The sequence below is a fragment of the Podarcis filfolensis genome (assembly GCF_964270895.1).
Source record: "Podarcis filfolensis genome assembly, chromosome: 2".
NCBI lineage: Eukaryota > Metazoa > Chordata > Lepidosauria > Squamata > Lacertidae > Podarcis > Podarcis filfolensis.
This window is the reverse complement of record NC_139605.1, coordinates 9,633,924-9,652,055: the sequence shown is the minus strand read 5'-3', so window position 1 is coordinate 9,652,055 and position 18,132 is coordinate 9,633,924. Positions and strand designations below refer to the sequence as shown.

Genomic DNA, 18,132 nt, shown 5'->3' with positions numbered 1-18,132 from the left:
CGCAAGACGAAATTAATTCGTTCCGCAAGTTTTTTCTTCTTGCGAGTTTTTCGTCTTGCGAAGCACGGTTTCCCATAGGAATGCATTGAAAATCAATTAATGCGTTCCTATGGAGACCGCCTTCAGACCAGGTCCGGGGACAGTCTGTCCCCGGACCTCTTCTGAAGGCTGGCGGGGGGAGAAGGACTTTTCTCCCCACCGCCAGCCTTCAGAACAGCCTTCTGAAGGCTGGTGGTGGGAAGAAAAGCCCTTCTCCCGCTGCCAGCCTTCAGAAGAGTTCCCCCAGGGCTGCCTAGGCTGCAGATAGCAGCCTGCTGCCCCGCGCGAGGGGCGCTCTGCTTCAGAGCGCCCCTCGCGGGGCAGACATTCGCAGCTTGGGGAGCCCTGTAGGACTTCCCCGCAGGGCTCCCCAAGCTGCGAATGTCTGCCCCGCGCGAGGGGCGCTCTGCTTAAGAGCGCCCCTCGCGCGGGACAGCAGGCTGCTATCCACAGCCTAGGCAGCCCTGGGGGAACTCTTCTGAAGGCTGGCCGCGGGAGAAGGGCTTTTCTTCCCACCACCAGCCTTCAGAACAGCCTTCTGAATGTTGGCGGTGGGGAGGAAAACCTTCCTCCCACCGCAAGTCTTCAAGACAGGTCTGGGAACAGAGGAGAAGCGCTGCGCGCCTTCTCCTCTGTTCCCGGACCTGTCCTGAAGGCTTGCGGTGGGAGGAGGGCTTTCCTCCCCACCGCCAACATTCAGAAGGCTGTTCTGAAGGCTGGCGGTGGGGAGGAAAAACCCTCCTCCCACCGCAAGCCCCGGGAACAGAGGAGAAGCACTGCGCGCCTTCTCCTCTGTTCCCGGACCTCCCACCGCAAGCCTTCAGGACAGGTCCGGGAACAGAGGAGAAGGCGCGCTGCGCTTTCCTGCTGTCCCCAGAGATTTCCCTATGGGCATTCGTCTTGCAAAGCAAGCCCATAGGGAAATTCGTCTTGCGAAGCCGCTAAAAAAATGGGAAAACCCTTTCGTCTTGCGGGTTTTTCGTTTAGCGAGGCATTCGTCTTGCGGGGCACCACTGTATTGGTATAATTTGGAATTAATGTGATATGATTGGTTTGTTAATTGGAAGTTTAATTTAAAAAAAAAATTTTTTTAAAAAAAAAGACCAACTCCAGCCCGGAAACTCATGTCCCCACTGTAGAAGGACGTGTGGATCCAGAACTGGCCTCCACAGTCACTTACGGACTCACTGTTAAGACTGTGTTCATGGAAGACAATCTTACTCGGCTATGAGTAATCACCAAAGAAGCTGACAGCTGCACCTAAAGGCACAGCTAGGGGCACACAGGTGCCCGCCCCTGCACTGCTGGGGATGCTGCCAAGGAGCTGCGACTCAGAGCCCCATCAGCACTGCAAATGGAGAGCAGCTCATTCTGTTGCTCCAATTTCTTAAGCAGCTCTTGCAGCTTCCCTACTTTGGTGTTGGTGGTGCCGCAGCTCCCAAGAACACTGTTACCCTTGGAGCTACAGCAGAATAAGCATAAATCACCTGATGGGTGAGGTAATCATTGGTGCTAGGTCAAACGAGCCAGTTGCGGTGGTAACGGCACAGAACTCAAGCTCTATCTGTGTGGTTAATGTGTGTCAGTTCTGGAGTCTTAGAGTTAGGGCAACAGGGAACCTCTAGAAATAATACCTTTATTGTCAATGTACAACCTGTGTACGGTGGTACCTCTGGATATGAATGGGATCCGTTCCGGAGCCCTGTTCACATCCAGAAGCGAATGCAACCCACGTCTGCGGGTCGTGATTCGCTGCTTCCGCGCGTGACATCATTTTGTGCATGTGCGAGCGGCAAAAACCAGAAGTAACGGAACGCGTTCCGTTACTTCCAGGTCGTCGCAGAGCGCAACCTGAAAGCGCTCAACCTGAAGCACATTTAACCCAAGGTATGACTGTACAATGGGACGCGGGTGGCGTTGTGGGTTAAACCACAGAGCCTAGGACTTGCCGATCAGAAGGTCGGCAGTTCAAATCCCCGCGATGGGGTGAGCTCCTGTTGCTCGGTCCCTGCTCCTGCCAACCTAGCAATTCAAAAGCACATCAAAGTCCAAGTAGAGCAATAGGTACCGCTCCGGTGGGAACGTAAACGGCGTTTCCGTGCGCTGCTCTGGTTCGCCAGAAGCGGTTTAGTCATGCTGGCCACATGACCCGGAAGCTGTACGCCAGCTCCCTCGGCCAATAAAGCGAGATGAGCGCCGCAACCCCAGAGTCGGTAACGACTGGACCTAATGGTCAGGGGTCCCTTTACCTTATGACTGTACAATGAAATTAAACGAGCCTTCCCCCTCCCACAAACACTCAATCTCATTGCACTCTGTGTGCTTGTTGCACAACACACCACCTCACAAGTCAGTTTGCGCTATGTTACTTTCCATTCAACAGCCTAACAGCCCACGGATAGAAGCTATTTTTTAGCCTGTTGGTACAGCTGATTATACTTCTATATTTCCTGCTCCAGGGTATAAGATTAAAGAGGTGATGGCCGGGGAGTGAGTCATCCCTGATCCCTCTGTATCACTATGTAAAAAGATAACAGTTAAGGACCCCTGGATGGTTAAGTGCAGTCAAATCCAACTATGGGGTTGCAGCACTCATCTCACTTTCAGGCCAAGGGAGCCGGCATTGGTCTGTAGACAGATTTCCGGGTCATATGGCCAGCATGACTAAACCGCTTCTGGCACAAGGGAACACCGTGACAGAAGCCAGAACTCATGGAAATATTGTTTACCTTCCCACCACAGCGGTACATATTTATCTACTTGCTGGAGTATTTTCAAACTACTAGGTTGGCAGGAAGTGAGATAGAACAACGGGAGCTCACCCCGTTGCGGGGATTTGAACCACTAACCTTCTGATCAGCCAGCCCCAGACACTCAGTGCTTTAGACCACAGCACCACCCCTGTATCTCTGTATCCCTATATGTTTGTGTCAGAACTAGCCTGAAAGCTGGAACTTATTCTTTTTACCTTGGGAAAGACTGAAGAGAAGTCACCAGATTTTCCTGCACCCAACACCCCAGGTGTAAAACCGCGCCAAAAACCACAAATCAAACGAGGGGTAAAAGGGGTGAAACCCAATCCATCCCTTGGTACAAATGGGACTTACGAGCATCCACAAACGCTAGGGGAGTGAAGTCACAAAACAGCTTGGGGTTCCGACTCCCATGAGGCTGGACAGTGGGAATGACCTCTGTCCCACACCCATATTCTCTTTGACCCCGAAACACACTGCCCTCTGGCCTGTATGCCTTGCAGAAGGGTGTGTGTGGAATGGTCTGTGGCAGTCGCCCCGCCGGAGGAGCCAGAGCGGCGGAGGACCGTGTGCCAACGGACCAGTTTTATACATCCTTTTCTTTCTTCCCTTCTTTCCCTCCCCCAACCTGCGGGGGGGGGGGGCAAGAGCGTCAGAGAGGTTGGTGGCGGCTGCCCCGCCAGGAAGGCTGGATCTATAGGCAGGGATGAGCCACATGCTGTTCGCGTGAGTCTTATTCCCCTCAGTCTATTGCTTTCTTTGGTTTTCCTCTCCCCCCACCCTAATTTCCTTTCCCCATTTCCCCTTTCTTTTTTCTAAACCCGAGAGGGCTGGGTTCGCAGGTCAAGAAATGCTGCACACCCGCTAATCAGCCCACTTGCCATCTCTCCCCTCAATGAAGCGCAAGAGTAGCAACCACCGCTGACAGGCTCCTTGGCCCCCAGACCAGCTGAGGCCCAACCCGTGACAGCTGATTTAGGTGAAAATCATGCCCTTGACCCCACTGCCCAGCCCCAATAGAGGTCCAGGTCCTCTAAAAAAATTATTTTTTTAAAAAAACATTTTAACTTTTTTACACATGCATACGTGCACCCACCTTTCCCCCATATATCTATATCTATACAGCTACAGGGAAGTTTTTAATGTTTAGTGCTTTATCATTTTTAAATCATTATTAATACAGTGGACGCTCAGGTTGTGAACGTGATCCGTGCAGGATGCACGTTCGCAACCCACAGCGCCGCGCCTGCGTACGCGCGGGTTGTGATTCGGCGCTTTTGTGCTTCTCCGCATGCGTGACCGCCAAAACCCAGAAGTAACCCGTTCTGGTACTTCCGGGTTTCGGCGGGTCCATAACCCAAAACAACGCAACCTGAAGCGCCTGTAACCCGAGGTATGACTGTATTCTGCTGGGAGCCGCCCAGAGTCGCTAGGGAAACCCAGCCAGATGGCCAGGGTATAAATTATTGTTATTGTTGTTATTTTGTGCGTGTGTAATTTGCTCCCGCCACCCTCTCTGGTCCCACCCCGTCTGTGTCATGTATGATTACCTGTTGATTCCTTTATGTGTCTTGTTTGTCGGTTGGTATGTTTGTTTGCTTGTCCCTCACTTGACTACCATACGTGATGCAGCCACTGTGCCCCAGGCGAAGTCCACAAACCAACCAGTCTACTCCTGGAAAAAGCCACCCAAGAGAAAAAAAGAGCAGCATATAGACACACACAGAAAAAACTATAGTGGACCCTCAGGTTACGTTACCTTCGGGTAACATAAACTTTGGGTTGTGAATGCGGCAAAACCGGATGTGTTTGCCACTTGCACATGCGCAGAACAGGCACCTCGGTTACAGATTCCATTCGTAACCAGGGGTACCACTGTACACAAAACCAACACCAGTAATCAAGATGTCTGGGAATCAGAGCCCAAACATGACAAAGATATTTGCCTGATCCAAATGCTCTGAGAAAGCCACCAATCAATACAGCAAGGAAACCCTCTGGGACTGTCTCACACGAGGAAGATTCCCCTTCCATCAGATGAGCCAATACAGGCAACTCCCCATTTTAGGCAATTATGTGTATGCGGGGGGGGGGGGGGGGGTTTGACCCCACATCAATGGGTCTAGAGTCGCCCATCCCTGTTGTAGCTGAGTGGTTTGAACCACAAACTTGAAACAACTTCTGGAGATGCTACAGCAGTACATGAGGAATGAAGATCAGCTTCAAAGGCCAGCCAGGAAATGCTTACTCTATAAAAGCAAGCAGCTTTTCAAGATATTTATTAACCATCCAGAACCCAAAATCTTTGAAGAAAGGATCTGCTATCCCTGAAACAAGAGCCAAGATTGTGCCAAACACTGAAAAAAACAAAATGATAACTTAAACCTGATTTGTAAGAGGATAGGAAAAACAAATTAAATTCCAGTGTGCTCTGCCTATTAATCAGCCTGGCGTACAGCTGAATACTTGAGATAAGAGGGATTACAAAAGTCCACAAAAGGCAGCAATGTTTCTCCCCACCTAGTTTTCTTTTCCCTTAATCAGAGTTATCTCTTGCATTCCTTGCCAAGAGCCCAAAGGCAGGAGCTTGCCAGAAAGCAACTTGCTCCGAGTCAGCCAGTCACAAAATGGCCGCTCACTAAGTCAGTTGCAAAATGGCCGCTCACTAATCAAGGCACAATTATGTTCTGAAGTCTTATGAGCCTCTAGCTATCCGCATACAGAACGCAACAAGCTTTCATCAAAGCTACCAAATCCTCAGGGGGTTGAACTGCAAGCTACAAATGTTTTAAAATAAACATTTTAAGTAAATTTAACACTGAAAACAAATGCTCCAGTGAAACATCAGGAGGAAAAAAAATATTATATAGCGTTTGATGGGGATTGAATTTTGGAGTTTCTACATGCAAAGTGTCTACTCTACCAGTGAATGGCCTTTGATTTAGAAAAACCTTCAATTTTCCAGGCAGTTCAATGCTAACCACATTGCTTAAACAACAACCAGTTAATTCAAAAGTACTAAACTTGCCTTTTATAGCACATGCTTAGCTATATTCCCTAAAAAACAAAATGCACACAAAATGCAGCGGCATAGCATTGGGGGGGGGGGGGGAGGTCTGCGCAGCCCTGGGCACATTTTTTAGAGGGGGCAAATCCAGACACGCACTGCAGGCTCCCTCACTGGGCCTGGCTCCAGCGTGCAACTCGCACCCACCCGCAGCAGCTCCGGTCCTGGGTCAGATCCAGATCTGACCCGAGAGGCGGAAAGAAGAAGGAGAGTCACGGTACTATTTCCACCCCTATCCTCAGCTGTGCAGTGCCATGCGAATATGCTGCGGAGGCAGCATTCTCACACCCAGCTGTGTTGGGCACAGCGGGCTTTTTCTGCACCCCTGGGGGGAGTGTATCCGGTGTGCCAGACCCAGACTATCTAAAAGACCGTATTCTCCCTTATAAACCTGTGGAAACTCAGGACGCCCTTCTCCCAGTTCCACCACCCTTACAAACAGGGGCGGCCAGATCCATTTTGCCACTTGTGGTAAAACGGGAATTGCCATCTCCTTCGCTTGCCCCACCACTGCACCCCAGCTCTCACTGAATTTGGCAGGAGCCAGAGCACTCATCTGTGTCGCTCAGCTTCTCCGCCGGGGGGGGGGGGGGAGCAATGCTGCGCACTGGAACACCTCCCTCTTGGCAACACATGCGCTGCCTGGGGTAGGCACTTCACCTCGTCTCATGAACAGGTGAGCTCTGCTTAACGGCACACTTTGTGGGGACACAGGATGCTTTCACACTTTGGAGTGCCCTTCTTCAAGAAGGTAGACTGGCTCCCTCCTTTTTGTCCTTCCGCCCGCAGGCGAGGACTGTTTTATTCCAACAAGCCGTTTGGAATGAACTGTTTTTTTAAGGAAAGGGCTTTTAATAGTGCTGTGCTGTTTTTAGCATCTTTATGTTGCTAGATTCGTTTTTAATAAAGCCATACCTCATGTTGGGTCCGCTTCAGGTTGCGTTTTTTTGGGCTGCGGACTGCCGAAACCCGGGAAGTACTGGAATGGGTTACTTCCGGGTTTCGGCAGTCACGCATGCGCCGAATCGCAAAATCGTGCTTTGCACATGCGCCAAATTGCAAAAGTGCGCTTTGCGCATGCGCAGAAGTGCCGAATCGCAACCCGCGTATGCGCGGATGTGGGTTGCGAACGCTGCGGGTTGCGAGCGTGCATCCCGTACATATCACGTCCGCAACCCGATCGTCTACTGTACTCTTTTGATTCCATAAGAGACTTAGCCCAAATTAAAACGGCACAGATAAAAGACAAAAAGCTAAAAGTCGTAAAAGATCATGATTTACAGTGGTACCTCGGGATGCGAACGGGATCTGTTCTGGAGCCCCGTTCACATACCGAACGGAACATAAGACTCGACGGCGCATTTCGCCCGCCGCTTCCGCGCATGACGTCATTTTGACCGTCTGCGCATGCGCGAGCAGCAAAACCCGGAAGTAACGCGCTCCGTTACTTCCGGGTCGCTGCGGAGCGCAACCCGGAAATACTTATCCTGAAGTGTATTTATCCCGAGCTATGACTGTAGGTCACATGACTCAGAAGCTGTACGCCGGCTCCCTCGGCCAATAAAGCGAGATGAGCGCTGCAACCCCAGAGCCGGTCACGACTGCACCTAATGGTCAGGGGTCCCCTTTACCCATGACTGTAGTTACTTTTTACCTATGATCTTTTACGAGTTTTTAGCTTTTTAAAAAATCTATGCAAGTATTATATAAGGTAAAGGGACCAATGACCATTAGGTTCAGTCGTGACTGACTCAGGGGTTGCGACGCTCATCTCGCTTTATTGGCTGAGGGAGCCAGCGTACAGCTTCCGGGTCATGTGGCCAGCATGACTAAGCCGCTTCTGGCGAACCAGAGTAGCGCATGGAAACACGTTTACCTTCCCGCCGGAGCGGTACCTATTTATCTACTTGCACTTTTGACGTGCTTTCGAACTGCTAGGTGGGCAGGAGCTGGGACCGAGCCATGGGAGCTCACCCCGTTACGGGGATTCGAACCGCCGACCTTCTGATCGGCAAGGTCTATGGTTTAACCCACAGCGCCACCCACGTCCCATTGTACAGTCATACCTCGGGTTAAATGTGCTTCAGGTTGAGCGCTTTCGGGTTGCGCTCCGCGGCGACCCGGAAGTAACGGAAACGTGTTACTTCCGGGTTTTGCCGCTCACACATGCGCAAAATGACGTCATGCGCGGAGGCGGCGAATCACGACCCACAGACGCAGGTTGCGTTCGCTTTTGGATGTGAACAGGGCTCCAGAACGGATCCCGTTCGCTGGACCCAAGCAATGGGAGCTCACCCCATTGTGGGGATTCAAACCGCCGACCTTCTGATCAGCAAGTCCTAGGCCACCCGTGTCCCACTGTATGCCGATGATCTTTTACGAGTTTTTCGCTTTTTCCTTTTATCTGTGCAATTATTGTATACCGATGATCTTTTACAAGTTTTTAGCTTTCTGTATTTTATGTGTGCCGTTTTAATTTGTGTTATGTCTCCTCGAGTCCCGGGGTGCGGGTAAAAGCGGGATATAAATACAGTATGTTTAACATTCTCCTGTTGGTATGCTTAAGATTGCAAATTTAGCTATGGATATGCATTGCCATCTTTTACTTGTTTACTCAGAAGTAAGTCTTAAGAGCCCTGGCTCACCTAGTCCAGCATCTTGGTTCTCAAGCTCCTGATATTTAGGAGATCGGTTGGTTAGAGCATGATGTTGATGACGCCATTTGCAGGTTTGATCCCTCACATAACCGAACCCCTCAGATGCAAGCTTGCAAAGAACTGCCTTCAAGTTCCTATTCAAGTGTTTAATATGATGATCACTACTAATACGAGTTGTAGTAGTAGTAGTAGTAATAATAATGTTTATTACCTGCCCTTCGCCAGATAGTCCCAGGGCGGCTTACAGCAAATATGAGTTACAGCATAGCGAAGGTTCCAGAAAATTAGGTCAGCCTTCGCACGGCAGTGTCACGTGGGTGGCAGCTTCCTTCCTAAAAAAAAAATCCACACCCCGCGCGCGCCATTTTATGTGCTCCCAAAGCTCCTGGGAACGTTTTCTACTCCTTTAGCGTAGCTGTTTCTAAAAGGGAAATCGCGAGAAACAAATTAGTATGGCAAGTGAGCGCCTTTCCTTCCGCTAAGAAAAATCTTCTGGGGTTTTTCCGCAAAGGAAAAAAACCAAAGCAAAATAAAATCCTTTTTTTTTACCCGCCCTCCCGCGCTGCTCGCGCCTTCTCCGAGACACACACACACAAAGAAACAAGGGGACCGATTCAGCCACATAAAAAGAAAAAGGCTTGTCGGTTCCAGCGGCAAAGATCTGAGCGCCTTCAAATCGTTTTCGCGTTAAAATCGATGGGATGCCAAAGCCCGTTTGACCCAACCTCCCTCCCTCCTTCCTCGCATCTCAAAACTACTGGAGATCTTGCATTTTTCCGGGAGGGGTGGCGCCCTGTTAAATCTATTTTTATTTTTTAAAATAGTATTTTATTTTATTTTAAATAAAGGCTGCGCAAAATAAAGAGGGGCAAATGCTCCATGAAACCAGGCTGAAGCCGCTCGAGTCTTGCATTGTTAAGTCTCCCCAGCCGTTTCCCCGCAGCCCGCCTAAAAAAAATGACCCCAAAAAAGTCTTACTTGATCGCCTCTGGAGGAGATTCCCAGGCTCGCGATTTCACCAGGTTTCCAGCCCGACAGCGTCTTGCAAACTCGCGCCTTTATGGAGGGGAAAAAACCCGACTTCTCGTCTAGCTAGTAGGAATTAAAAAGACCCTCCCATCTTGCTTCTCGAAATACATAATATGTAAAGGACTTGGCGACGTTCCCAGGCACGCCGGTCTGCCTTCGCCCGGAGCATGTTGGGAATTGTAGTGCCGCCCAGCGCCAACTACGGGACGGCGAAGGGGCCAAACTTCCGGAGCCCAAGGAGGAGAAGATGACAGAATCATAGAATTGCAGTGCTGAAAGGGACCGCGATCTAGTGACATCTGCTGAACAGGTACAGAAATCGAAACCATGCTCTTTTAATATTTTATTTATGCGCAAGTACACAAACACATGGGTGTTTGTTTGTTTGTTTGTTTTTGAAACCCAATAAAACAGCATGTGGCAAATATGAAATAAGCCATATTCCAGATTTATTTCAAAGCAGAACACAAGTGCTGCCAGGATAATAGAAAGCCATTGGTGGAAGTAACTGTGTGGGGTGATGGTTCATATTGGGCTAGGGTGGACTGACTCAGCAATAAACTGAAACCCACCCACCCACCGCAATATCCCAAACACACACTTTTAGGCTGGGAAAATTCTTGATAGAAAATGATGAGAAGTGTTATAAAACTGGGAGTATGGTGATAATATCGGGAGCTCCATAGAAAATATAGGAATGTTACAAAAGAAGGCAAGGTTTGTCAGATTTGCCACCAATTCCTATCTTCCCAATTTATGGTGGTGGTGGTCTTCTTATAGAATTCCCTCTGAGCTCAGGCAGACTTCAAGAGGGATGACATTTCAGCATCTATTCAAACATATTACTGTAATTATCCAGTTCCTTTGCTGGTGTTGCTGGAGATTGTTATGATCTGAACTCTGGGTTATTATCTGCATCTTTTCATTTTTGTTGATTTTTAACATTAATGTTACATTGTTAAAGTACTCCTTCACCACAGTGCATTGAGGGATGGCCCCCAACTTGGACAGCTTTAAAATATTAGACAAATTCACTGAGGTAAAAGGCTATCATTGGCTACCAGCCATGGTGGTTATGCTCTGCCTCTGCTGTTGGAGGCAGTGATGCTTCTGAATATTATTATTGTTGTTGTTGTTGTTGTTGTTGTTGTTGTTGTTGTTGTTGTTGTTGTTATTATTATTATTATTATTATTATACCAGCTAGAAACAGCAGGAAGGGAGAGGGCTCTTCAGAGGATCTGTGATCGTAAGCCCTTGAGGATTTTATAACATAGTACAGTGGTACCTCTAGATGCAAACAGGATCCACTTCGGAGCCGCGTTCGCATCTAGACGCAAACGTAACCTGTGTCTGCGCATGCGTGGGTCACGTTTCGACGCTTCTGCGCATGCGCATGACGTCATTTTGAGCGTCTGTGCATGCGCAAGTGGCGAAACCCAGAAGTAATGCGCTCCGTTACTTCCGGGTTGCCGCGGAATGCAACTTGAACGTACTCATCTCGAAGCACATTCAACCCGAGGTATGACTGTAAAAGTGATTGTAGTAAAAGTAAAAGTCTTCACATGAGAAGAGAAGGCTCCCTGGAAAAGACCCTGATGCTGGGAAAGATGGAGGGCACAAGGAGAAGGGGACAACAGAGGACAAGATGGTTGAACAGTGTTCTCCAAGCTACAAACATGAGTCTGACCAAACTGCGGGAGGCAGTGGAAGACAGAAGTGCCTGGCGTGCTCTGTCCATGGGGTCACGAAGAGTCGGACACGACTAAACGACTAAACAACAACAAAAAGTGATTGATTTACCTATGCATTGCTTCCCATAAAATTTAACAGTAACATTACGCATTTTTTAGGGGTGGGCTGCACGCCTGAGCCCCCTTTTAAATCCTGGGTCCACCATGGATTCAATTCCTGGAATAGCCAGGCTAGTTTCCTGGTGAGGTGTTGTTGTTTAGTCGTTTCCCAACATCAGGGTCTTTTCCAGGGAGTCTTCTCTTCTCATGAGGTGGCCAAAGTATTGGAGCCTCAGGTTCACGATTGAGCACTCAGGGCTAATTTCCTTAAGAATAGATACGTTTGATCTTCTTGCAGTCCATGGGACTCTCAAGAGTCTCCTCCAGCACCATAATTCAAAAGCCTCAATTCTTCGGCGATCAGCCTTCTTTATGGTCCAGCTCTCACTTCCATACATCACTACCGGGGAAACCATGGCTTTAACTATACGGACCTTTGTTGGCAAGGTGATGTCTCTGCTTTTTAATCCTGGTGAGGTAATGGCCCTCTAAACATGGGCCTTTAAGGTAACAAAGGAAATGGCTCTGTGCTAGATTGCAAACGGGTGTGGTCTGCTCCCTTACCTGGTTGATGGTGCAAAAGACAAAGGCCAGAGCTGATTGTGACAGCTGGGCTAGAAGCAGGCAGAAGCCTGATATTGAGATCTATGCATCCTATAGAGTGAAAAATACGGTATATATTTTGTGGTTTTGATTTTGTTCTGAGAGCTGCCCTAAGACCTCCAGGTATAGGGCGGTATATAAATCCAAATAATAATAATAATAATGTGTTTGACGCCAGGGCTTTGACTATAGGAGAAGCAAGACTTTCTGGGGTGTTCATACTGTGAGCTCCTCCACCAAAAACCATAGATCATAAAGAAACCACAGTGTCCATTGCCCCCTCATTCTAGGTATGTTCCTGGAAAACCTAGGATCTATAACCACTCAGAGATTGGGGTCCATTCACAGCCAAGTCCCTTTACACACCAGCAACAATGAGTGACACCCAGCTAGAGATGGCAAGGCCTGGAAAAAACCCCAGAGAAATTGGGGGGGAAACCAGGTTATTTCCATTTTCCCCCAAAGCTGATTTTCCGGAAAATTTGAAAAAAAAATAGTTTGATATAGTTTGAATATTCCACACACTATTTCACCCCTCAATTTTGCCTTAAAAAATGGCTTTAGAAAAAAATTGAAAAAACGCCCGCCCCCCCATTTTTCCATTTTTTGCACACACACTTTGGAGCTCCCTGCAGACTGACACCAGGCAGGTGCTCTCAGTGTACTCTTTCTGGCAACTGCTCAAAACATTTTCGTTAGGGCCAGCCCATCTGAACACGTAGAAGCTGCATGCGATTTACGTCTTTTTAACCACTGCTGACTTTTAAATACCTGCTTTTAACTGTGTTTTATCAATAATTTTAATATTCTGTTGTATATTTTTGTAAACTGTTTAGAAAGCTCTCTTACCATCATGCAGTTTATCATATATGTAATGGCTTTAGGGGTTGCTTGTGCGTAAGTTACCGCCGCTCTGGGCTAGGTTGCCTGGTTAAACCGTTTCTCTCTGGATAGCCATTCACTCCGTGGCTGTTCAGTCACTGACAGAATCCGTCAGTGGGCGTTTCTTGAACCTCTTCCAGCAAAGAAGTTCTTTGACGCCAAGTCGCCGCCTACTTTCCCTGCGCGGAAGTCATCTGCGCAGGGTGGGTGTGGGCAGCGGAGGACCTGTGCTCTCCTCGCTGGTCTCCTGCGAAGAGTCCTGGAGCCTCCTCTCTGCTTCCCCCATCGGCCTCCCTCTATCCCTGGTGTTGTGCTGATTTTCTTCCCCAGCTGGAGACCTGCCTCTCTCCCTGCTTGGCCCCTCTCCAGCATCGCTGTGGAGCCTCGCCTCCTCCTCTAGTTCCAATGGCAGTTCCCTGACATCCATCTCCCCCCCAGAACCCCCTCCACCCCCGGCCCGACCTTTGGATCCAACTTCGTCCCTGTCCTCGGCCGACGATGCAGGGAATCCCCGGAAGGAGCTGTCGCCATCCTCAGAGGATTCAAAACCCGCTTCCCACCCGCTCCAATCTCTCCCCGCGGGGTGGTCCTCCCAGTCTGAATCCTCCCTCTCCGACGCTTGTCCTCCCTCCTCTTCGGAGGCCGGAAAACCCTCAAAGTCCTCCTCGTCATCAGTGGTGCCAAATTGCTCCTCCCAGAATCTCGCTGGTGGTTTTGGTTTGTGTGGGAACCGACTCTGGAACTCTTCCACTAGATACCCGTCATTGATTGCCTCTGCGGGAACCCACGTGTCTTCTGACCGGGGTTCTCCTTCCCAAGCTACCAAGCACTCTACCTTGCGCCCTCGCCACCTGGAATCAAGTATTTCCGTGGCTTGGTTGTGGTGTTCCCTCTCTTCTACCTGCGGGTGTGTGGTGACTTCTCCCTCCCGTCCCGGGAATTCCCGCCCCTCCCTGTATGGAGAGAGTAGGGACCTATGGAACACCGGGTGTAACTTCATGCTGTCAGGCAGCTTGAGCCTGAATGCCACGGGGTTCACCTGCTGTGTTACCTCAAAAGGTCCCAGCCACCTCGGCTGCAACTTCTTGCACCCTCCCTTGAAGGGTAACCCTCGGGTTGACAACCACACCCGGTCTCCCACCCTTATGGTCTCCCCTTCCCGACGGTGCTTGTCTGCCTGCCTCTTGTAAATTTCCTTGGCTCTCTCCAAATTCATCTGGAGTTGCTGGTGCAAGGCCTCCATTTCTTCCACAAACTGCTCTGCTGCAGGTACGCTCCACCCTTCCTCCCCCCTCCCCAGGAAGGCCCTGGGGTGACACCCATAATTGGCCATGAACGGGCTCATTCCCGTGGACACATGTTCAGCGTTATTGTATGCAAATTCAGCCAGCGCTAGTTTCTCTACCCAATCGTTCTGTCTTTCGCTGACGTAGCAGCGTAGGTATTGCTGGAGTATACTGTTCTCTCGTTCCGCTTGCCCGTTGGTTTCCGGGTGTCTCGCCGTCGAGAAGCCCACCTCGACCTGCAGCAAGCTCATGAGCTTCCTCCAGAACCTTGAAGTAAATTGTTTCCCGCGATCTGAGATGACCCTCGAGGGAGTCCCATGCAACCTGAAGATGTGATCCACAAACAATCTGGCCGTTTCCTCTGCCGTCACCGCATGTGAGCAAGCTATGAAATGACACATTTTTGTCAGTAGATCGACTACTACCATGACTGCTGTCTTCCCCCTTGATTTGGGCAAATCTGTCATAAAATAAATGGACACCACCTCCCAGGGTCTTCCCGGCGTGGGTAAGGGTTCCAGTAACCCTGCAGGGGCCGCCCTCTCCCCCTTTGCCCACTGGCAGCGGTCGCACCCCCGTACGTACTCCCGTACATCTTTCCTTACCCTTGGCCACCAGAACTGCCTGGTGACAAGCAGCATGGTCTTGTGCTGACCAAAGTGCCCCGCTGTTGGGTTGTCGTGGAGTTGTTTGAGTACCCTTCCCCTCAAGGTCTCCCCCGGTACGTACAGCGCTCCCTTATAGTACAGTACCCCTTCCTTTTCCTCAAACTCTCCATGGTTTTCCCTTCCTTCCCGTAGTTCCCTGATTTTAGTTTGGGCGAACTCGTCGTCCCTGGTGAGACCGGCTAGTTCTCGTTTCCCAACCAACACTCCCCCACACACCCATCTGTCCTCGGGGAACACATGTTGGGCTTCCGGCGGTCCCTCTCCTTCCATGTACTCCGGCTTCCGGGAGAGAGCATCGGCTCTAACATTCTCCTCTTCCGGCACATACCGGATCTCGAAGGAAAACTTGGAGAACTCTTGTGCCCATCGAATCTGTCTCTGGTTGAGTACTCGCGCTGTCCTCCAGTACTCCAAGTTCTTGTGATCCGTGCAAACCTGGATCTTGTGCCGCGCCCCTATTAACAGATGTCTCCATCGGCAAAACGCTGCATAGATAGCTAGCAGTTCGCAGTCATACACCGTGTAGTTCTGCTCCGACTTGCTCAGCTTCCTTGAGAAAAAGGCGCACGGCCTCCAGTCTTGCTGGGTTCCTGGCTGCAAAAGTACGGCTCCTATGGCCCAGTCTGACGCGTCGGTCTCTAGCCTCATGGGCTTCTCCAGATCCACATGCAGGAGCTGCTCTTCCGACGCGAATGCTTTCTTCAGGCTTTCAAAGGATTGCTGGGCCCCTTCCGTCCAGACGAACTTCTTTTTGCTACTGAGACAATCTGTGATGGGTGCTGTTAAATGGGCGAAGTTATTGATGAACTTCCTGTAGAAGTTGCTGAACCCTAGGAACCTCTGCACGTCCTTCCGGGTCTTGGGGGCCTTCCATTCCAGTACCGCCTGCACCTTGCTGGGGTCCATAGCTAGGCCCTTGTCAGACAACTTGTACCCCAGAAACTCGACCTCCCTTGCGTGAAATTGGCATTTTTCCAGCTTAACCCACAACTGGTGCTTCTGCAGTCTCTTTAGCACTTCCCTGACGTCTCTGACATGTTGCTTCTCATTGTCAGAATAGATTAAGACGTCGTCCAAGAAGGCTACGCAGTTTTTGTACAGCAGGGACCCCAACACGTGGTGCATGAAAGCTTGAAAGCAGGCGGAGCCCGACTGTAATCCGAAGGGCATAACTAAGTACTCAAAGGCTCCCAAGGGGGTGAACATGGTGGTTTTCCATTCATCCCCCTCCCTCATCCTGATCAAATTGTATGCTCCCCTGAGGTCTAGCTTGGTAAAAATTTTCCCCTGCCTCACCCGTGTTAAAATGTCGTCAATCCTGGGCATTGGGAAGGTCACGGGTTCTGATACAAAGTTCAAGGCCCTAAAATCTACGACTAATCTGGGCTGATTAGTATCCTTTTTGTCCACAAAGAACACCGGACTGCCCCCCACCGCCTTTGATTCTCTTATGAAACCTCTTTTCAGGTTCTTGTCAATAAATTCCCGCAACTCCTGCATCTCCCTGTCCGACATGGCATACAGTTTACCCACCGGCAGCTGAGCCCCTGGGAGTAAGTTGATTTGGCAGTCAAAGGGCCTATGGGGGGGTAGTCTATCCGCCTCCTTCTCGCTGAAGACCTCCTGCAGGTCAGCATATTGGGGTGGCACCTTCCCTTTTGGCTCCGCAGCCACTCCAGCCACCCTTGCCACTGTCATCCTTGGGGTTTCCCCCCCCCATACAGTGTTCCAAGCAGTAAGCTGACCCAAAGGTGACTGACCGCTGATGCCAAGCCACTACTAGATCATGCAGTGCCAGCCAGCTCATTCCCAGTATTATTGGGGGTCCTGACAGTGTGGCTACGTGGAAGGCAATGGTCTCTGTGTGCCTGGAAACCCTCATTCTCATTGGCGGGGTCTGGTGCGTCACCTCCCCTCCCAGAAGTTCCCTGCCGTCGATGGTTGTCACTTGCAAGGGAAAATCCAGAGGCAGCAGGTGGAGTTGGTGTTCTAGAGCGAAGCTCTTGCTGAAGAAGTTGCAGGAACTGCCTGAATCGAGCAGCCCCTTCACCTTGACTGGGTGCCCATTTGGGAGTTCTAGCACCACTTCTATGGCTATAGCTGCCCTGGGAGGGTCTGGTTGGGGCACTTCTATTGGTTGTTGGCTTGGCTGCTGCCCCCGCTGATTGGCAGCCAAGCTTGGCCGTTTCCCTGGGCCTGATCCGTTTCCCCCTTCCCCTCACAGCCAGCAGCTCCCACCATCCCTTGCCAGGCCTTTCTTTGAGGGCAGACCCTGGCAAAATGTCCTGGCCGTTGGAAGAGGAAACACTTCTTGTGGGTTTTCCAATCCTTTCCCTCCCTCTTGCGCCCTTCAGTGGAGTTTGAAACCTCGCGCGCGCGCGTGCCATCTATTTCCATTGGCTCCGCTGGCTGGGAAGGCTGCCTCGGTATTTCAGGAATGCGGTAGTCATGGCAACGTTCCCCTCTCCCTTCGCTCTTCTCCTGAGCCCACGCTTCCTGTCTTGCGCCAATCGCAAGCACAGCCTTGGTCAGCTGGTCCATCGACTGCGGGTGGGGCGCGCGGGAAAGCTCATCCTTGACCGTTGGGGACAACCCCTCCTCAAACAACATCTGAATGGGTTCAGCGTCCAGATCCCACCCAAGCCGGTGGATTAACATCGCAAAGCGCGACCAGTACTCTCTAACAGATTGGCTGCCCTGCTTGCACCCCATCAATTGCCGTCGAACCACATTTTGCTCCACTTCGCTTGAAAACATTGTATTCATTGCCTGAAAAAATTTCCTGACGTCTTTCAAGGCGGCATTTTGCGTTGCCATTAGGGGCCTGATCCATTCCCGTGCCCCATCCTCCAGATGCCCCACAATGTAAGCCACCCTCTCCCCATCATCCGCAAAGTCATCATGCTGCAGTTCCAAAGCGTACTCTATGTCCGTTCGGAACGCGTTGTAGTCCTGGGGCTTCCCCCCAAACTTGTGCACCAGCCCCGGTACCTTCCTTGCGATGGGGGTGGGTCTGACCTTGGCATCCTGAGCCCTCCGTTCATCCAGCCTCGCCGTCAGCATAGCCACATGCTGCTCTAAATCTCGGTTCCTCTCCACCAGATTCTGCACTCCAGCTGCTTGCTCCGTGGCGCCGGCTTCTCCGGTTTGACTCATTATGCTCCCCTGCCTGTCGCTGCGCACAAGCAACTTCAGGGACTGACGGATTGCTGTAATGGCTTTAGGGGTTGCTTGTGCGTAAGTTACCGCCGCTCTGGGCTAGGTTGCCTGGTTAAACCGTTTCTCTCTGGACAGCCATTCACTCCGTGGCTGTTCAGTCGCTGGCAGAATCCGTCAGTGGGTGTTCCTTGAACCTCT

The 18,132-nt window shown here is 50.6% G+C and overlaps 3 protein-coding genes across 5 annotated transcripts in view; all 3 read right to left on the bottom strand.

The window, feature by feature from the left end:
* Nucleotides 1-9,724, bottom strand: part of LOC310756422 (uncharacterized protein) — a 44,573-nt gene extending 34,849 nt beyond the window's left edge. The window contains exon 1 of one of the 3 annotated variants that reach the window (XM_083600426.1): nucleotides 9,495-9,724. The gene's annotated coding sequence lies outside the window, so the exon portion shown is untranslated. Of the gene's footprint in view, nucleotides 1-8,727; nucleotides 8,842-9,494 lie in introns of those variants that run through there. The other 2 variants (XM_083600428.1, XM_083600427.1) reach the window with 2 other exon arrangements.
* LOC310756497 (tigger transposable element-derived protein 1-like) overlaps nucleotides 1-18,132 on the bottom strand; it is a 796,241-nt gene that overhangs the window by 462,369 nt on the left and 315,740 nt on the right. The gene's annotated exons all lie outside the window — the stretch shown is intronic.
* Nucleotides 1-18,132, bottom strand: part of LOC310757094 (uncharacterized protein) — a 508,648-nt gene that overhangs the window by 178,950 nt on the left and 311,566 nt on the right. The gene's annotated exons all lie outside the window — the stretch shown is intronic.